The sequence below is a fragment of the Ornithorhynchus anatinus genome, chromosome 1, assembly GCF_004115215.2.
Source record: "Ornithorhynchus anatinus isolate Pmale09 chromosome 1, mOrnAna1.pri.v4, whole genome shotgun sequence".
Taxonomy (NCBI): domain Eukaryota; kingdom Metazoa; phylum Chordata; class Mammalia; order Monotremata; family Ornithorhynchidae; genus Ornithorhynchus; species Ornithorhynchus anatinus.
In genome coordinates, this window is record NC_041728.1 from 77,666,912 (window position 1) to 77,684,641 (window position 17,730).

Below are 17,730 nucleotides of genomic sequence, written 5' to 3' on the forward strand. Positions count from 1 at the left end.
TTCACTCCCTCAGGGAGAGTATTTGTTCAAGGGAGTTTAACTACGACCTTCATAATTTACTGAGCACTCGTGTGTGCAGAGGATTATAATAAGCACTTGGGAGAGTACATTATAACAGCATGGCGTAGTGGATAGAGCACAGGCCTGAGAGTCAGAAGTTCATGGGTTCTAACACTGGCTCCGCTGCTAGTCTTCTGTGTGATCTAGGGCAAGTCACTTCACTTTGCTTCATCTACCTTATCTCTAAAATGGGGATTGAGACTGTGACCCCCACTTGGGACAGGGATAGTGTCCATCCTGACTTGCTTGTATCCACCCCGGCACTTAGTAGGATAACTGGCACACAGTAAGCACTTAACAAATATCACAATTATTATTCTTATTATAACACATTGGGTAGACATAGTCCCTGCTCACAGTGATTTTACAGTTTAGGGAACTTTAATACGCAGATGATTTCCAAATCTACCTTTCCAGAACCAACCTCGTATATCACCTGCAGAGGGAAGCAGCATGGCATAGTGGATAGGCACAGGCCTGGGAGTCAGGTCATGAGTTCTAATCCTGGCTCTGCCACTTGTCTTCTGTGTGACCTTGGGCAAGTCATTTCACTTCCCTGGGCCTCAGTTACCTCATCTGTAAAATGGGGATGGAAACTGTGAGCCCCACGTGCAACAGGGACTGTGTCCAACACAAATTGCTTGATCCATAACAATGCTTAGTACAGTGCCTGGCACATAGTATGCACTTAAATCCCATTATTATAATTATTTCCTTCTGTCTCCAAGTCATACCACATGGATGTTCTGATAGCTCAAACTCAATCTGTCCTAAACAGAACTTCCATTCTTTTCTCTTAAACCAAATTCTCCTTATAACTTTCCTTCTCTCTCAATAACACAAACATCCCCTCTGTTTCAGAACCCTGCAACCTCAGTGTCATCCTTGACTTCTTGTTGTCTTTCATCCCTCACATTTAACCTACTGCTCAACTTTATCAATTCATGCTGCATGGAATTCCTAAATCCATCCCTTCTGCCTCATTGAGCCAGCTAACACTTTGGTCCAAGATGTCCAAAACTGATGACAAGTGCAAGCTCTCATAGTATCCTGACTGGATTATTGTGTCAGCCTCCTCTATGATCTCCCTTCCTCCTGTCTCTTCCCACTCCAGTCTATTCTTCATTCCGCTGCCCGGAAAATCTTCTTACAGAAATTCTCTGGGCATGTCACTCCCCTCCTCAAAAACCTCCAGTGGTTGCCTATCAACCTTCACACGAAACAAAAAGTCTTCACTCTTGGTTTCAAAGCTCTCCATCACCTAACCCCCTCCTACCTCACCTCCCTTCTCTCTCTCTACTGCCCACCCTGTACATTCTGCTCCTCTGCCACTCACCTCCTTACAGTGCCTCGCTCGCGCCTGTCCCCCCATCGACCCCTGGCCCATGTCCTACTGCTGTCCTGGAATGTCCTCCATCTCACATCTGCCAAAATAACTCCTTTCCCCTCTTCAAAGCCCTACTGAGAGCTCACCTCCTCCAGGAGGCCTTCCCAGACTCCTCCCCTCTCTCTTCCCCTCCCCACAGCACTGTGCATGTTTGTATATATTGTTTATTACTCTATTTTGTTAATGATGTCTATATATCTATGATTCCATTTATCTTGATGATATCTAAGCCAGTCTACTTGTTTTGTTTTGCTTTGCTGTCTGTATTCCCCATTTTGACTGTGAGCCAGTAATTGGGCAGGGATTGTCTCTATCTGCTGCCAAATTGTACATTCCAAGAGCTTAGTGCAGTGCTCTGCACATAGTAAGTGCTCAATAAATACAAGTGAATGAATGAACCAACCACCACCTTGGTTCAAGAGTGATGACAGTCAGGCTGACCTGCCTGCACATCCACAAATTACCCAGGAACCCACTGCCAGGATACAGATCAGGCTGTAGAAGTAGATGCTGTTGACAGAGTCTTTGGTAAACCACAGCTATAAAAATTCCATTGTCTCTCCTGAAGATCCCTGACTCTACCCACAGACTTTCCCTTTCTCCTCCCTCTTTCCTAGGAGAAGAAACTGGCTGAAGCAGGGGTATATAAGTAGCCAACCATTCCTCCCCTACTGTAGAAATATGCAGTGTCCACAGTGTATGCTGACCAAGGTTGCCTGCAGCCAAATTATGGATGGGAGAAGCCTTTTTTTTTTTTTTGCTTGGTGAGAGAGTCAGGGCAGATTGCTGCTTTACAGGTCAGGTCCAGGGGTAAAATGCAGAATCTGTATATAATAATAATAATAATGTTGGTATTTGTTAAGCACTTACTATGTGCCGAGCACTGTTCTAAGCGCTGGGGTAGACAAAGGGGAATCAGGTTGTCCCACGTGGGGCTCACAGTCTTAATCCCCAGTTTACAGATGAGGGAACTGAGGCACAGAGAAGTTAAGTGACTTGTCCACAGTCACACAGCTGACAAATGGCAGAGCTGGGATTCGAACTCATGAGCCCTGACTCCAAAGCCCATGCTCTTTCCACTGAGCCACGCTGCTTCTCCAGCTCTGATATATAGCTCTGATATATATAGCTCTGATCACCATTTGGGAAATCCTGTACCCCAATAAATATTTCACCAGTCACATAGAAATTATACATCTTTGAATATTCTTGCTTCATGAGATTTATAAGTAGGATGACCAGATAAATAACTCAAAACTAAGATCAAAATGAGTCATCCTGATTTTAGAAAGATCCAAGGAAAATATGGGATTAAAAACTCCATCCAGGACCAAGTTCTGAAAGACTGAAGAGGCCATGAGTGAACCAGATTTCCAAACAAGGTAATGTCCAAAGGGGGGAGAGAAGGAGCATGACCTACCAAAAGAGCATGGGCTTAGGAGTCAGAGGACATGGGTTCTAATCCCAACTCTGCCCCTTGTCTGCTGTGTGACTTTGGGCAAACCTCTTAACTTCTCTGTGCCTCTGTTACCTCATTTGTAAAATGGGTATGAAGACTGTGAGCCCCACGTAGGACAACCTGATTATCTTGTATCTACTCCAGTGCTTAGAACAGTGCTTGGCACATAGTAAGTGCTTAAATACCATGATTAATATTATTATTTGAAGAGAACCACAAATTGGAAATAATAAGCAGAAAAATGACAATTGTTGAAGTTTTCAGGGTCTTACCTATGGTCTCTGGAGAGGGTTTGCTTCAGAAATTGGCTAGGTAGATAACTGAAATGAAGATACAGTGATGCACAATCTTACTGTTAATAGCGGAGGTATGTTGAGGAATCATTAGTGCAGTAGACGGCCCAGCCTGGGAGGTTGCAATTGTGAATAGGGTTCCTGACTTTGAATCAAGACTACTTGAAGTTCACAACACTAAGAGGTTAGCTCAAAGACAGGGACAGGCTCAATACTTACAAATTAATAAAAAGAGCTTATCTCTATCCTTGAGTGTAAACAACTTGGCAGTGTGTTCATTCATGAATTAGTCTTTTCAGACACACAGAAATACACACACATAAAGATCTTATAAGTAGCATCATCTTCCTAAATAAAGGGCAGTTCTTCCTCTCTAGTACAGTCAGTTATCCTGTAACTGGATGTTATTATCTTAATGAACCTCATATAAACCTCATGTAGAAGCAAGGCGAATACTGGAATGAGCATGGGCCTTGAAGTCAGGTCACTTGGGTTCTAATCCTGGGACTACTTGCCATGTGTCCATGGGCAAGTCGCTTAAATTTTCTGTGCCTCAGTTTCCTCATCTGTAAAATGGGGATTCAATACCTGTTATCCCTCCTACTTAGGCTGTGAGCTCCACAGACACTGTGTCCAACCTGATAGACTTGTACCTTCCCCAAGGCTGACACAAAGTAAGCACTTAAATACATTAACAATGTAAAGGAAAATTCAAGCTATGATATTTATGCCTTGGCTGTTACTCTGTGGGCAAGCACCTTTTCAGGTAGAATAACAAAAATTGTGGTATTTAAATGCTTACTATGTGCCAAGCACTGTACTAAGTACTGGTGTAGACACAAAAGAATTAGATCCTTAAATGGGGTTCACAGTCCAAGTAGGAGGGAGAATAGATATTGAATCCCCAATTTTCAGATGAGGAAACAGCCAAAGAGACGTTAAGTGATTTTTCCAAGGTGATACATCTGATTTTTCCAAGGTCATACATCAGACTAGTTGCAGATCCAGAATTAGAACTTAGGTCCTCTGACTCCCAAGACCCGTGCTGTTTCTATTAGGCCATGCTGTTTCTCTACGGTCCTGCATTCTACCCAGAGAGATGCACGAGTCACAATACCTGCTTGTGTGAGAATTAACTGTAACCACAGGGTTTCAAGAGGCTCATGATTTTTGAGAGATAAGAGATTCACAAATGAAAGATGAAAACGTGGCTGCAAGGTATGATAGTTTTGTCTAGAAGCTAGAAAATGTATGGTAAATTATAATATACTCTTAGCAGCAGGTGATTGAATGAAGAATAAAGGTTCAGTCTAAAGAACAATCTACTCTAGTACAGAGAAATCAGATAGATTTAGTCGGTTCAAGCAATTGCCAGTAACCCAGTATTTTCTTGCATCAGAAGGGAAGAATTGCCAAAGGATAATAGAGTAATAGAATATGACTGTACTTCTCCACAGAAGAATGGAAGCTGCATTTACATATGCATACTCATAGCATGCTAGATATCTATAATATTTTCAAGTAAATGAAACTCTCAACCTGAATGACTATTTTCAGGACAGGACACAAATAACTCCTTGTCCTTGGTTATCGTCTATCATCACGTCAGTACTTTCTGCGATGATGTGATAAGATTTTAGGTAGTGTTAACATTAGTCTTCACTTTGCTTTAGTAGGTCTACATCAAGCATGATAATATCAATGAAAGTATAGCCCAGAATGTTAATGCTTTGAGGAAATTGAATTTCAGATTTACCTTCAAAATTATGTCTTCTATTATACTCAAGTGACCACTACAAAAATATTTAAGGGCTCCCCTCTGCCATCTTTAAAACTGCTAAGGCAGCAATAGACATGAAAACAAGTAGGATACAAACAGCCCACATATATAATTTATGATTGCTTTCTAATATGCCTTTAACATGGCAAGGCCCTATGGTCATCTTCCACGGAGTATAGAATGGGTCAGTAGGGCCAAAAAGTCATTATATTATCTAGTCTTATTGCTTTTCCAAAGTCTAGACCACAAACCAGAGACTTCATTTAAGCTTTATATAAATCAATAAATGAATAAATCTGCAGGAATGAATCATATAGTTCTAGGAAGCAGCATGGCCTAGTGGCAAGAGCACGGGCTTGGGAGCCAGAGGTCGTGGGTTCTAATCCCTTCTCTGCTATATGTCTGCTGTGTGATCTTGGGCAAGTCACTTAACTTCTCTGTGGCTCAGTTACCTCACCTATAAAATGGGAATTGAGACTGTGAGCCCTACGAGGGCCAATCTGATTACCTTATATCTACCCCAGCTCTTAGGACAGTGCTTAGCACATAGCAAGCACTTAACAAATACCATAATTATTATTATTATTATTTCAGTTTCTTTATACCACCTTTCTTCTCGGGATTGTTGTCCATGAAAAAAATAAACAGTGGTATTGTTTTTACGAGATGTTCTTCCCCTTGACGCTGTTTAGTGCCATTGTTCTTGTCTGTCCGTCTCCCCCGATTAGACTGTAAGCCCGTCAAACGGCAGGGACTGTCTCTATCTGTTGCCGACTTGTTCATCCCAAGCGCTTAGTACAGTGCTCTGCACATAGTAAGCGCTCAATAAATACTATTGAATGAATGAATGGTAATTACCATTTTATTTTTAAAAGGTAGAAATTGTGACAATACTATTTTTTAACCTTCATATATACTGGGCTTCTATGATCCTAGGATAGGTTTCATTCCCGAGGGATCCATAGGCAAACAATTGAGCCCTACTGTGTTTCACTGCTGATTGAGTAAAAGTGAGGATTAGATGCTGTAGGATTGGATACCATGGATCCTGCTACCGTAATGATTGACTTGAAAGGTAATAACAAGTCATCACTCCCAGGGTCTCCAAGAGAGTCAGAGATAGAAATGCTCAAGGTACTAGTAGTTATGAAGTGCCAACATTTTAACATTTCACTATTATTCTCTATTAGCCATGTTCTTCGTAGAAAAAAAAAAAGATGACACTTTTTCATGGAATTAGTATTAGTGAACCTGATCAATATATTAGAGTCTTTCCTGGATAATATGCCACTTGTTCCCCATTACGCTAAGGCTGTAGTTGGAAACATTTCATATCTCACTGAGCTAGAGAAAGAGGCCCAGTTGGTTACTTCATATTCTACTACATGGGGGATATTAATACTTTCAGTTTGCCCTTAAAACTCTAGCAATTATAGTGACAGCTTAGGAAAACATCAAGACAAGTCCTTTTACCTGACAAAATATCTGATAAAACTCCTCATTTTAGTCCTAATTTTGCCATTCTGTGAGTAGAGTTGACCTTTAATTATGCCTAGATACACTTAGATGAGATATCAAATTAAACTAAAGCTATCCTATTTTCAATGTATGGCATTTAAATTGTCTTTTATTGCACTATTTATAAAACTGTTTTATAGAACACTAAAAAAGTAAGGGACTGTTTAAAAATGTTAATCCTTTAATTAATAGTCAGAGACATAAACTTTTCTCTAGCACAAAGCACTGATATTCTAAATCTGTCACTATGAACTTTACAGTAGTAGACAGCCATCTGCTTGAATGCAGTCATCTAAAACAAAGCTAGACTTGGGTGCCATTATGTTTTCCCCAGTGAAGTACAGGTTCATTATGCTAAAACAGACAGCATCATTTGGCTAATATGAATCAAAGTAGATTGTCCTGAGAAAAATAAGAGGAAACATACATTAAATCAAAGTTGATTCCATAAATCAGTGTTTTTTTTTTATATGAGTCAGTAAAGATGGATTGATGAATTAAAAGCAAGCAGCAGTGTACACTTTCAACCATTATCTTTATGGGCTATGCTGTACTATAATACCTTAGAGGCCTAATATCACCTTTTCGTATTACATGACCTAGCATTGCTTTTTCAGTACTAAAGATTTAATTTATGCTGCTACAAATATTCTCTGGAAACGTATTCTGCATTTCAAGTCTAAGTTGTTAAAATATAACCCACACATCCCCTTGCAGGCATGCTAAGCATAAATGGAAAGGAAGGAGCTGTTTAAGTTTCCAAGTAGATGTGTATACGTGGCTGTGCATGTTCTATATTTACCTTTCCCTTTGGAATGCAAACTTATTGAGGAATAACATTCCAAATATTTCAGATTCAGTTTATTAGTATGGAATTACAGTGTGACTGTCCTACTTGATACTACTCATGCTCATTCCTCTCTAGGAAATCTCTTGAATACTTTGGACTCATCATAGGGGGTTCGGTTCCAGGAGAGTTGCCAAATAAGCAGATCACTCCTCACATTGTTTTAACCAGAAAAGATTTTCCTGGTATGTCTTTGCTTCTTTCTTCTTCTACCACTCCTTTCTGTGTCATTCTGACTTGCTTCCTTTATTCATTCCTCCTCCCAGCCCCATAGCACTTATGAACATATCTCTAACATTTATTTACATTGTATGTCTACATATCTGTAATATTTATTTATATTGTCTGTCTTCCCTCTGTTCATTCAATGTACTTACTGAGCGCTTACTGTGTGCAGAGCACTGTACTAAACACTTGGGAGAGTACAATACAACAACAAGCAGATACATTCCCTGCCCACAACAAGCTTACAGTCTAGATAAGGGGAAACAGACATTGATATAATTACAGATATGTACAAAAGTGCTGCGGGGCTGGGAGGGAAAAAGAAAAAAGGGAGCAAGTCAGGGTGATGCAGGAGGGATTGGCAGAAGAGGAAAAGTGGGGCTTAGTCAGAGTAGGTCTCCTGGAGGAGATGTGCCTTCAATAAGGCTTTGAAAGGGAGGAGAATAATTGTCAGACTTGAGGAAGGAAGGCGTTCTAGGCCAGAGGCAGGACGTTGGTAAGGGATCAATGGTGGGAGAGATGAAATAAAGGTGCTGGGTTATAGTAGGAGAATAGCAAGGTGAGGTAGGAGTGGTCAAGGTGACTGAGTGCTTTAAAATAATGGTGAGGAGTTTTCATTTGATGTAGAGCTAGGTGGGCAACCACTGGAGTTTCTAGAGGAGTGAGGAGAGATATCCTGAATGCTTTTGTAGAAAAATGATCCATGCAGCAGATTGAAGTATAGACTGGAGTGGGGAGATACAGGGGGCTGGGAGGCCAGCAAGGAGGCTGATGCAGTAATCCAGGCAGGAAAGGATGAGTGATTGTATTAACATGGTAGCAGTTTGGATGGAGAGGAAAGGTTGGATTTTAGCCATGTTGTGAAGGTGGGACCAACAGGATTCAGTGATGGACTGAAAATATGGTTTGAATGAGAGAGATAAATCAAGGATAATGCCAAGGTTACAGGTTTGTGAGACAGGAAGGATAGTGGTGCTGTCTACAGTAATGGGAAAATCAGGAAGAGGTCAGGGTTTGGGGGGGGAAGATAAGGAGTTTTATTTTTGACATGTTAAGCTTGAGGTGAAGGGAGGACATCCAAGTAGAGGTGTCTTAAAAGCAAGAGGAAATGAGAGACTGAAGAGAGGGAGAGAGATCAGGGCTGGAGATGTAGATTTGAGTATCATGCGCATAGCAGTGGTAGTTGAAGGCATGGGAGTAAAGTTCCCCAGGGATGTAGATGGAGACTAGATGGGGAGCCAGAACTGAACTTTGTTGGATACCCACAGTTAGGAGGTGGGAGGCAGATGAGGAGCCTGTGGAAATTGAAAATGAATGGCCAGAGAGATAAGGACAAACAGGAGAACCACCAGTGTCAGTGAAACCAAGGTTGGTTAATGTTTCCAGGAGAAGGGGGTTGTTCCCTAGTGTTGAAGGCATCTGAGTGGTCAAGGAGGATTAGGATGGAGTAGAAGCCAATGGATTCAGTAAGGAGATCATTAGAGACCTTTGAGAGGGCAGTTTCTATGGAGTGAGGGAGGACAGAAACCAGTACGAGATTGACGAAAGGATGGGGGAGCAAGTGAGTTGAGCTCAATAGAGAAAGTGGTGTTAGGAATGTCATTTTGGTCATCAAGGGAAGGTAGTTTGGATATGGAGGCTAAGTGGTGCATGATGAGTTGAAAAAATTGGATGGGGTCAAAAGAACTGAGGTCTGTGTGTGTGTGTGTGGTGATGGTGGGGGAATAGTAAGATTTATGGGGAAGAGGTGTGTGGGAGAGGAGGCAAGAAAGGAGGTGATGGTCAGAGGGATTTCAGAGTTGACGAGGCTAGATATTGTGCAGTGGTTACAGATTGTGTGTCCGAGTTAGTGTGTGGGTGAAGTGGGGTGGAGCAGCAGGAGGTCATCAGAGTTGAAGAGTGATAGAAAGAAGTCAGCAGAAGGGTCATCAGGAACATTTATGTGGCTATTGAAGTCCCCAAGAATAAATGTGGGCATGGAGAAAGAGAAAAGGAATGTGATTCCCCCTCTAGATTGTAAACTCGCTGTGGGGAGGGAATGTGTCAGTTTATTATTATATTGTACTCTCCCAAGCACTTAGCGTAGTGCTCAGCACATAGTAAGTGCTCAATAAATACAATTGATTGACTGATTGACCTAAACCCTAAATAAAGACTGGAACAATGGAGCTGTTATAATTGTGTTACCATATCTAATCCAGGAATGTTGCTATCAAAAGCACAAGCAGACCAATATACCATCAATGTGATGAGCCTGTGTGTTCAATGAGCTAGCAAGTCTGACTACCAGTCTCATCTTCTCCACTTTGCTGAGAGTGATGAAGGTGGATGATTAAATCAGCAGCCCAGGTCAGATGCACTCTAGATATTCAACTAGTAAACACTGGACTCATGGGCTGAGGGTAACTGGGTCTGGTACCGAACCTTCTTGCTGAAATACTCTGAGTAAGGAGCAGAATTGACATTCATGATTGCAGATGGAGGTGGGGCATTCTGGGAGAGGTGTGTCTATCGAGTCATTAAGAGTCGGAAATGACTTGACAGCATAAGACAAGTACATCTGTTCCTTAGTTTAGCTCCACTGTAGAGGCAGGTGTAGACATTCCCCCCTGGCATTGGAGGCAAGCTCTTCTCAGAAAGCCACAATGACTGCTGGGAAATTCATTTTATCCTTTCCTTCCCCTTAGTTCCCTTGAAAGCTATCAGCCAGCTCTCGTTGGTTGGTTTAAATTCACATCGACTGTGGCAGCAGTCGAACAATAGTTCCAGGTACAGACCATGATTCAGGTCTACAAGTCAGTAACATCACTAAGGGTTTCACCATTAGATATGGTAAAAGTTATTCAGATAAACTGATACCCTCTGCATCCCATGGACAACCACTGAGTAGAATTCTTCTATCTCTTGGATAGAGTCACATACTGGATGTGGTGCAAGCTTTCCCTGAGAAGCAAAGCTCACTATTTTTATGAAGCAACAAATTATTTATTCATACAATTTAATTATTATGAATGAGCTTCTCTCTCAAGCTCTATTCTTCTGTTGCTTGAACTAGCTCTCTTACACTTCCTATGTCCCTCTGGAATATTTCTACTCTTCAAAATATACTATTCCCAGCATCTTCCCATTTATAATCAATACTTTCATAGCCTCTAACAAACATAGCCTTTAAATATTTTAAAGAGTTTTCATTAGTATTCCAGTTAATCTTCTAATTTAAGTAGGCATTAAAATATTTTGCTTTCTCCATTTTCATCCTCCTTGATATTATTATTCCTTATGCTTTGGGAACCAGAAAACCTTTACAGTGTAAATGTGTTATGGACAGGGAAAGTGGCTACCAGCTCCATTATATTTTACTCTTCCAAGTGTTTATTACAGTGCTCTGCACACAGTTATCAATAAATATGATTGATTGACTTAGATTGTAGTGCAGCTCTGTAAGTAAAGGAATGCTTTGCTAGGGCTATGCTATCAATGTGAAAGCACCAGCAAAGTCTGACTGGAGAACCACTTTGACATTCCATGAGGTGAGCCAGCCTAGGAAGAATTCTGAAAAATACCCTGCTAATGCAAAGATCACAGTGACTACCAAGGCAACAATCAACTGTGTTAAGGCAGTAGATAGTTACAGTCCCTAGAATCTATTCTCCTGTTACCTAAGGAACATGTCTACCAACTCCATTGTATTCTACTCATCCAAGTGCTTAGAACAGGCCTTTGCACACAGTAAGCACTCAAATACCACTGAATGATTAACATAGCATAGCACTGATTCTGTTGAGAAAGAGGTGGTGGTGCTGTCTACAGTGACAGAAAAGTAAAGGGGAGAACAGGGTCTGCATGGGAAGGTAAGAAATTCTGTTTTAGACAAGTTAAATTTGAGGTGTCAGTGGGGCATCCATGTAGAGATGTCCTGAAGACAGGAAGAAATTCAAAAATGCACAGGAGAGAAATCAGGGAAGGAGATGAAAATTTGGGAATCATCTGCATAGAGATAGTAGTTGAAGCAATGGGAGCAAATGATTTCTCCAAGGGAGTGGGTATAGATAGAGAATAGAAGGGAACTTAGAACTGAGTCTCAAAGAATTCCCACCATTAGGGGGTGGGAGGCAAAGGAGGAGCCTGATAAAGAGATTGAGAATTAACAGCCAGAGAAATAGGAGAAACATGAGAGATGTGTCAGTGAAGGCAGATTTAGGAAGTCATAGAAAATGAATGAGAGCTTAAGGAAAGTGGTCAACGCATGGAATATTTCAGTATTTATTGAAAAAGATCAACTAGTGATAGCATATCCCACCTTTCACATTCATTCAATCATATTTATTAAGTGCTTACTGTGTGCAGAACACTGATTTAAGTGGGATGTTGGGCTCTAATTTTCATAAAATTGTCAATATGCTTAAATAGCATATTTTCTGACAAGGCATTCATAGCAAAACTGAAAAAAAGAATTTCTTTTCTTTCAATCTTATTGTTTAATGCAAAGGATCTTCAAAGACTCTGTGGGACCATTTTTACTCAAAATTTCCCCCTTGCCTCAAATGTTTAGAGCATATCTTGGCTCAAATTTAGAGCAGGAGAAACAATCCCTTGGGATTCAAAAACAAAATTCTTTGTCAGAGTTCAGTGATGGCTTTACAAAAGGTGTTTTATGGTAAGGAAGATTTCAAAATAGTTCTGAAGAGTTTCTTCAGGCCCCATGAGAAACAAGCTCTGTGTGCATCATGGACTGTATGATGTGTCAAGTAATAGTGGTACATGCAAGAAAATTATGCACAGTAATTCCAGGGTAATAAGAGCATTGCACAGATTTCCTCAGTCTAGTTTTAACAGTGGTATGCTGAAAAACACGAGTATGAGTTCATTTATTTCAATCTTGGGGAAAAGGATAAAAGAATAAAAAAGTGTTCTCAGCAAACTCCCAGAGTAGAGTCTGTTTTTCTTCCAAGTCAGAAGCATTGATTGGTCTCACATACGATACAAAGACTTTCAGTTAGCAATACAGGCTGATGCATGCTAGTTCCATTATGTTCTGATATATTGGCAATCTGGCATGTACGTTTTTGGCTTTAGTTGCCTAGTACTGTTTCCAGACAAAAGAAAACCTATTATGAATCCATTAGAGCTGTACAATAGGGGAAATGCTAGCCTTTCAATGCACAAATACCTTCTATTCATGCTGAAGGGCATTAGCCAGTAGGTATTCTAGAAACAATGAACACCTCTATAAGTATGAAAATAATTTAAATGTGAGGAAATCTGCACTTAGAACATAACATCTAAGGGCTAAAATGAGGTTCAAGTAACAGTAAGTGTTACTGATCAATTGAACCATTTCTTCTTCATGGTCTCAGGGAGAAAGAAAAGATAAGCAGGATGGGAAATTGTAGCTTCTGGTTAGCAATATCCTTCTGACTCAAGGATAAAGGACCTAAACGTTTAGTCATATTTTTCTCACTATAGGTTATCTGATTATGTATGTATTATTGTTATAATTCCTTTCAAAACTTTGTGTGAAATATAAAACTGAAAATCTGTTTTTCCTTTCCGAAGGAACAGAGAGAGATAACAAAGAATGATTACCTTTCTCACAGGCTCGTCCAGTGAAATGTAATGGGCAGTCACACTGAAATGATGCAGCACCATTAGATAGAATGATGAAATGACAAGTCCCTCCGTTATGGCACAAACTTTCCTGGCATACTGATGGAATTGCAGTATGTCTTGGAGACTGCGCAATGGACCTAAGCGCATCAGTATCACCAGAAGGGTCAGAAAAGGTGACTCTTGGCATCAGGGCAGAATCAGGAAACCTGTGGGAGGACCAAATGAAATACCTAAATCCAATAAGATAATGAGGACCTCCATTAAATATGATAGAAAACTTTATACCTTTCAATAAATCAAATGTGAGTATTTTAAGCAGACCAAAATTTCCATACATTAGTATGGCAACTCTGAAATTTGCAAACATTTAAAGTTATGTTTTAAAACTGGTAAACACAAAACACACCCACTATAATCATTGAATGAATAGTAAGAATACAGGAAATGAAGGAATATATTTGCAACTTTGACTTGCAAAATTTGAGCCATAATAGAAAATCCCTTATTTGAATTCCTTTTGGTTTCACAAATTTCAAAATGTAAGTTTTGTATCTTTGTTGATTTGCTCCTCCTTCACCCTCTTCTGTCCCCAGCAACTAGTCTGTAGGCAGTTTTCAGTTCTTTCTTAGTCCAATTAACAACCAATTAACAAATTTTTTCTTTGAGAATATAAGAATCTATGAGTCTTTGGAAAAGAGAGGCCATCACATGGCTCTGGGCTTAGCAGAGGATAAGGGAGACAATACAAATCTTCTCTTTTTAATGGACTTGGTTTGCAAATTTATACAAACCACTATCCCAAAGCTTCATTCTCCATACACATAAAACAAGAATAATTATTCCTATATATCCTGCAAGGATATCGTGGAGAGAACTGTGTTACAAGTAATAATGTTGGTATTTGTTAAGCGCTTACTATGTGCAGACCGCTGTTCTAAGCACTGGGGTAGACACAGGGGAATCAGGTTGTCCCACGTGGGACTCACAGTCTTAATCCCCATTTTACAGATGAGGTAACTGGGGCACAGAGAAGTTAAAGCAGCATGGCGTAGTGGATAGTGCCTGGGCCTTGTGGTTAGAAGGTCATGGGTTCTAATACTAGCTCAGTCACTTGTCTGCTGTATGACTTTGGGCAAATCACTTAAATTCTCTGTGCCTCAGTTACCTCATCTGTAAATTGGGGATTGAGACTGTGAGCCCCACGTGGCACAGGGGCTGTGTCCAACCCAATTTGCTTGGATCCACCCCAGCATTTAGTACAGTGTCCGAAACATAGTAATTGCTTAACAAATACCAGAATCACTATTAAGTAAGGTTTTTGAAGGCTTATATCAAATTAGATTTCCATTTTTTTTATTCTTAGCTCAAAATGTTTGTTTTAGTTTGCTACATGTAGGCAACTTTTACCATGCTAATTGGTGAGGCTGATCTGTATGACCTGTAAATATTACTTGCCATTCCATTATTTTCCCTTTTTATAAATTTTTGAAGATTCACTCTTTCACTGAATAACTGTGATCATCTCCATGAACTGCAGCCAAACATATCCCATTCACGAGTAAATCAGGTTGATTAAAAGTCACTACCTTTCCTCTCTTCCAAACTCCCTTTCCTCCCTCTCTTCTATCAGATGCTTTGGAATCTGATGAAATGTAGAAATGAAAAAGGAATGCATGACTTCAGGCAAAGTACCAGAACTAATTAGCAAGCTGAAAGTGCAAGTTTTGTCATCATTAGGCAGAATTCACGTGACTGGTGCTGGACGTATTTATCTGTTTCTAATGTTAATGGATGAACACTGTAAGATTAAATATTAATCTCATTAATTCAACTTGAACCAGAGCTCCACAACATAAAATGAAAAGATGCCAGATCCCTAGAGAATTTTGTTTTTGAAGATTGTCAAATTGGACAATTCAGGATTCAAATCCAACATTTGAAAAGCACTGAGAAATACTATTAAATCTAAGACGCTGAACACTAGTTAAAAAATTTAAACATTTTAAGTTAATTCTTGACTTCCATGCTCTGCTTGCTAATTGGTACTAATATTTTGCATAAGGTGTGTTTTATGTCACAGATATACATCAAAGGTTCCCAAAGACTTTTATCAATAATTCTTCTAACATGTCACTGTCAATTCAGTAAGTCAAATACACAAGGTTAGTCTACTTGTGTAGATTTGTGTACTTGTTATTTAACTTTGTCCTCCAAATGCCCCCCAAAACAGACACTACGATGAAGGCTGTGTTTCAGGAGGATTAACTGCTGATCATTCTTGTTTATGTTGTTTTCATTTTTAAAAGAGATCAATTGAATAGCATGAATTAGAAATTTCTGGGTCATTCATTCATATTTGTTGAACACTTACAGTGTGCAAAGCACTGTACTAAGCCCTTGGGAGAATTCAATACACCAATAAACAGATACATTCCATGCTCACAATGAGCTTACAGTCTAGGGGGTAATTTAGAGTCTAGATGAGGGCACTCAGCATTTCAAAGGTGAGCTTTCTCTATCTAGAGTGAAGGGACTAACTAATATCAATCGTTTTATTGAGTGCTTATTGTGCAAAGAGCACTGTACTAAGCACTCTGGAAAATACAGCACAGTAGACATTCATTCATTCAATAGTATTTATTGAGGGCTTACTATGTGTAGAGCACTTTACTAAGCGCTTGGAATGTACTATTCGGCAACAGAGACAATCCCTGCCCAATAACGGGCTCACAGTTTAAATGGGAGAGACAGATAGCAAAGCAAAACAGAACAAAACAAATCAAAAACAAAACAAAAGAAGATCATCAAGATAAATAGAATCATAGAGATATACACATCATTAACAAAATAAATAGGGTAATAAATATATACAAATATGCACAGTCCTGAGGGTAGGGGAAGAGGGGAGAGGGTAGGGGGTATGGGGAGTAGGAGAAGAAGAGGGAAAGGGGAGGGGGACGATTGACATGGTTCCTGCTCTTAAGATGCTTACAATTATACTTTCTAGTTATGGTAAAAACCTGGTGTCATTTTCAGGACAGAGTTACAGCTCTAATGAAAAATAAAACATCAAGACCTTGACAGTATAAGGTTGAAGGGAAAACCAAGGTTAACTGATTTAAGATAGCAGCAACTTGGCCTAATGTCCAGATCGGAAGTTAGGAGATCTGGATTTCAATCACCACTCTGCCACTAGACTGCGTTGTGACCTTGGGCAAGTCACATAATTTCTCTGTGCATAGTTTCTTCATTTGAAAAATGAGGATTTAAATACCAGTTCTGCCTCCTTCTTAAACTGTATGCCCTTTGTGGAGAGTGACTGTCTTGGATCTACATATGCTGTATTTACCCCAACATTTAGCACAGTGTTTGATAGAGTAAGGGCTTAATGTACTCTTATAATTACTTTAGTATACATTATGAGCTACACTTTATATGCTTAGCAATAGGGATACCACAATTACTGTTTTAAGACAAGGATGGCTTATTTCATTTTAGTAATGATCATATTTGTGAACATTTACCATCTAAAACTGCTTTTGTTACAATTTATACATTCCTTCTTTATTTTCTGACTTCCTACTTAGCTTTAAATTGTTGCCATTTTCCACGTGGGAAAAGGTTTTTGTTCCTGTCTCTTTCACTTCAGTAAATGGATAGGCAACACCAGGTACATTCTGTGTTATTGACCAGGTGAGGCCATGGTCCAGTTCTAATTTCATCACCATGCCTGTCTCTATCGTAGCTCAGTGGAAAGAGCCCGGGCTTAGGAGTCGGAGGTCATGGGTTCGAATCCTGACTCTGCCACTTGTCAGCTGTGTAATTGTGGGCAAGTCATTTAACTGCTCTGTGCCTCAGTTACTTCATCTGTAAAATGGGGATTAAGACTGTGAGCCTCGCATGGGACAACCTGATGACCCTGTATCTACCCCAGTGCTAAGAAAAGTGCTCTGCACATAGTAAGTGCTTAACAAATATCAACATTATTATTATTTCTAGTTAGCTACTGCAGCCATATTAGAGGTAGGAAATGGAGAGGGAGAGAGCATATTTTCAGTATTTAGGCATAAAATATTTTCCTCACACAGTATATACTATATTCCTTTGGAGAAGTACATTTGGTTATTGGTAAAGGAATAATCCCAACAGAAAATGTTTCTTTGCTTCCTCTGAGGCTTCTTTCCCCTACAGGTAAATTTGGTAAATTCCTAGTGGTATCATGTCAGCAGCTGCCTAAAAAGTCACGCTATGGTCAGAAAGATTAATTTAGATCCTTCATTACTCCCAAGACCTTCCAAATCCTCCTAGAAATTGGTGACATAGTAGTAATAATAGTATTAAGCACTTATTACGTGCAGAGCCTCATATTAAATGCTAGAAAAAAATACACAGGTAGGAATTTAGACTCAGCCCCTGTCCCTCTGGGAGCTCACAATCTAAAAATATTAGTGGGTGGGAGGAGGCTGGAGTGATTAAATAACATAACACTAAAGCAGCATGAAGCACTAAGACAAATATACAAAGTAAAAACAAAAATGAGCAGGTACTATG

General features: G+C 39.8%; 1 long non-coding RNA gene across 1 annotated transcript in view; it reads right to left on the reverse strand.

The window, feature by feature from the left end:
• Window positions 1-17,730, reverse strand: part of LOC114816559 — an 80,763-nt gene that overhangs the window by 30,684 nt on the left and 32,349 nt on the right. Inside the window, exon 2 of the long non-coding RNA XR_003764355.2 lies at window positions 13,156-13,385. This is a non-coding gene — a long non-coding RNA (uncharacterized LOC114816559). The remainder of the gene's footprint in view (window positions 1-13,155; window positions 13,386-17,730) is intronic.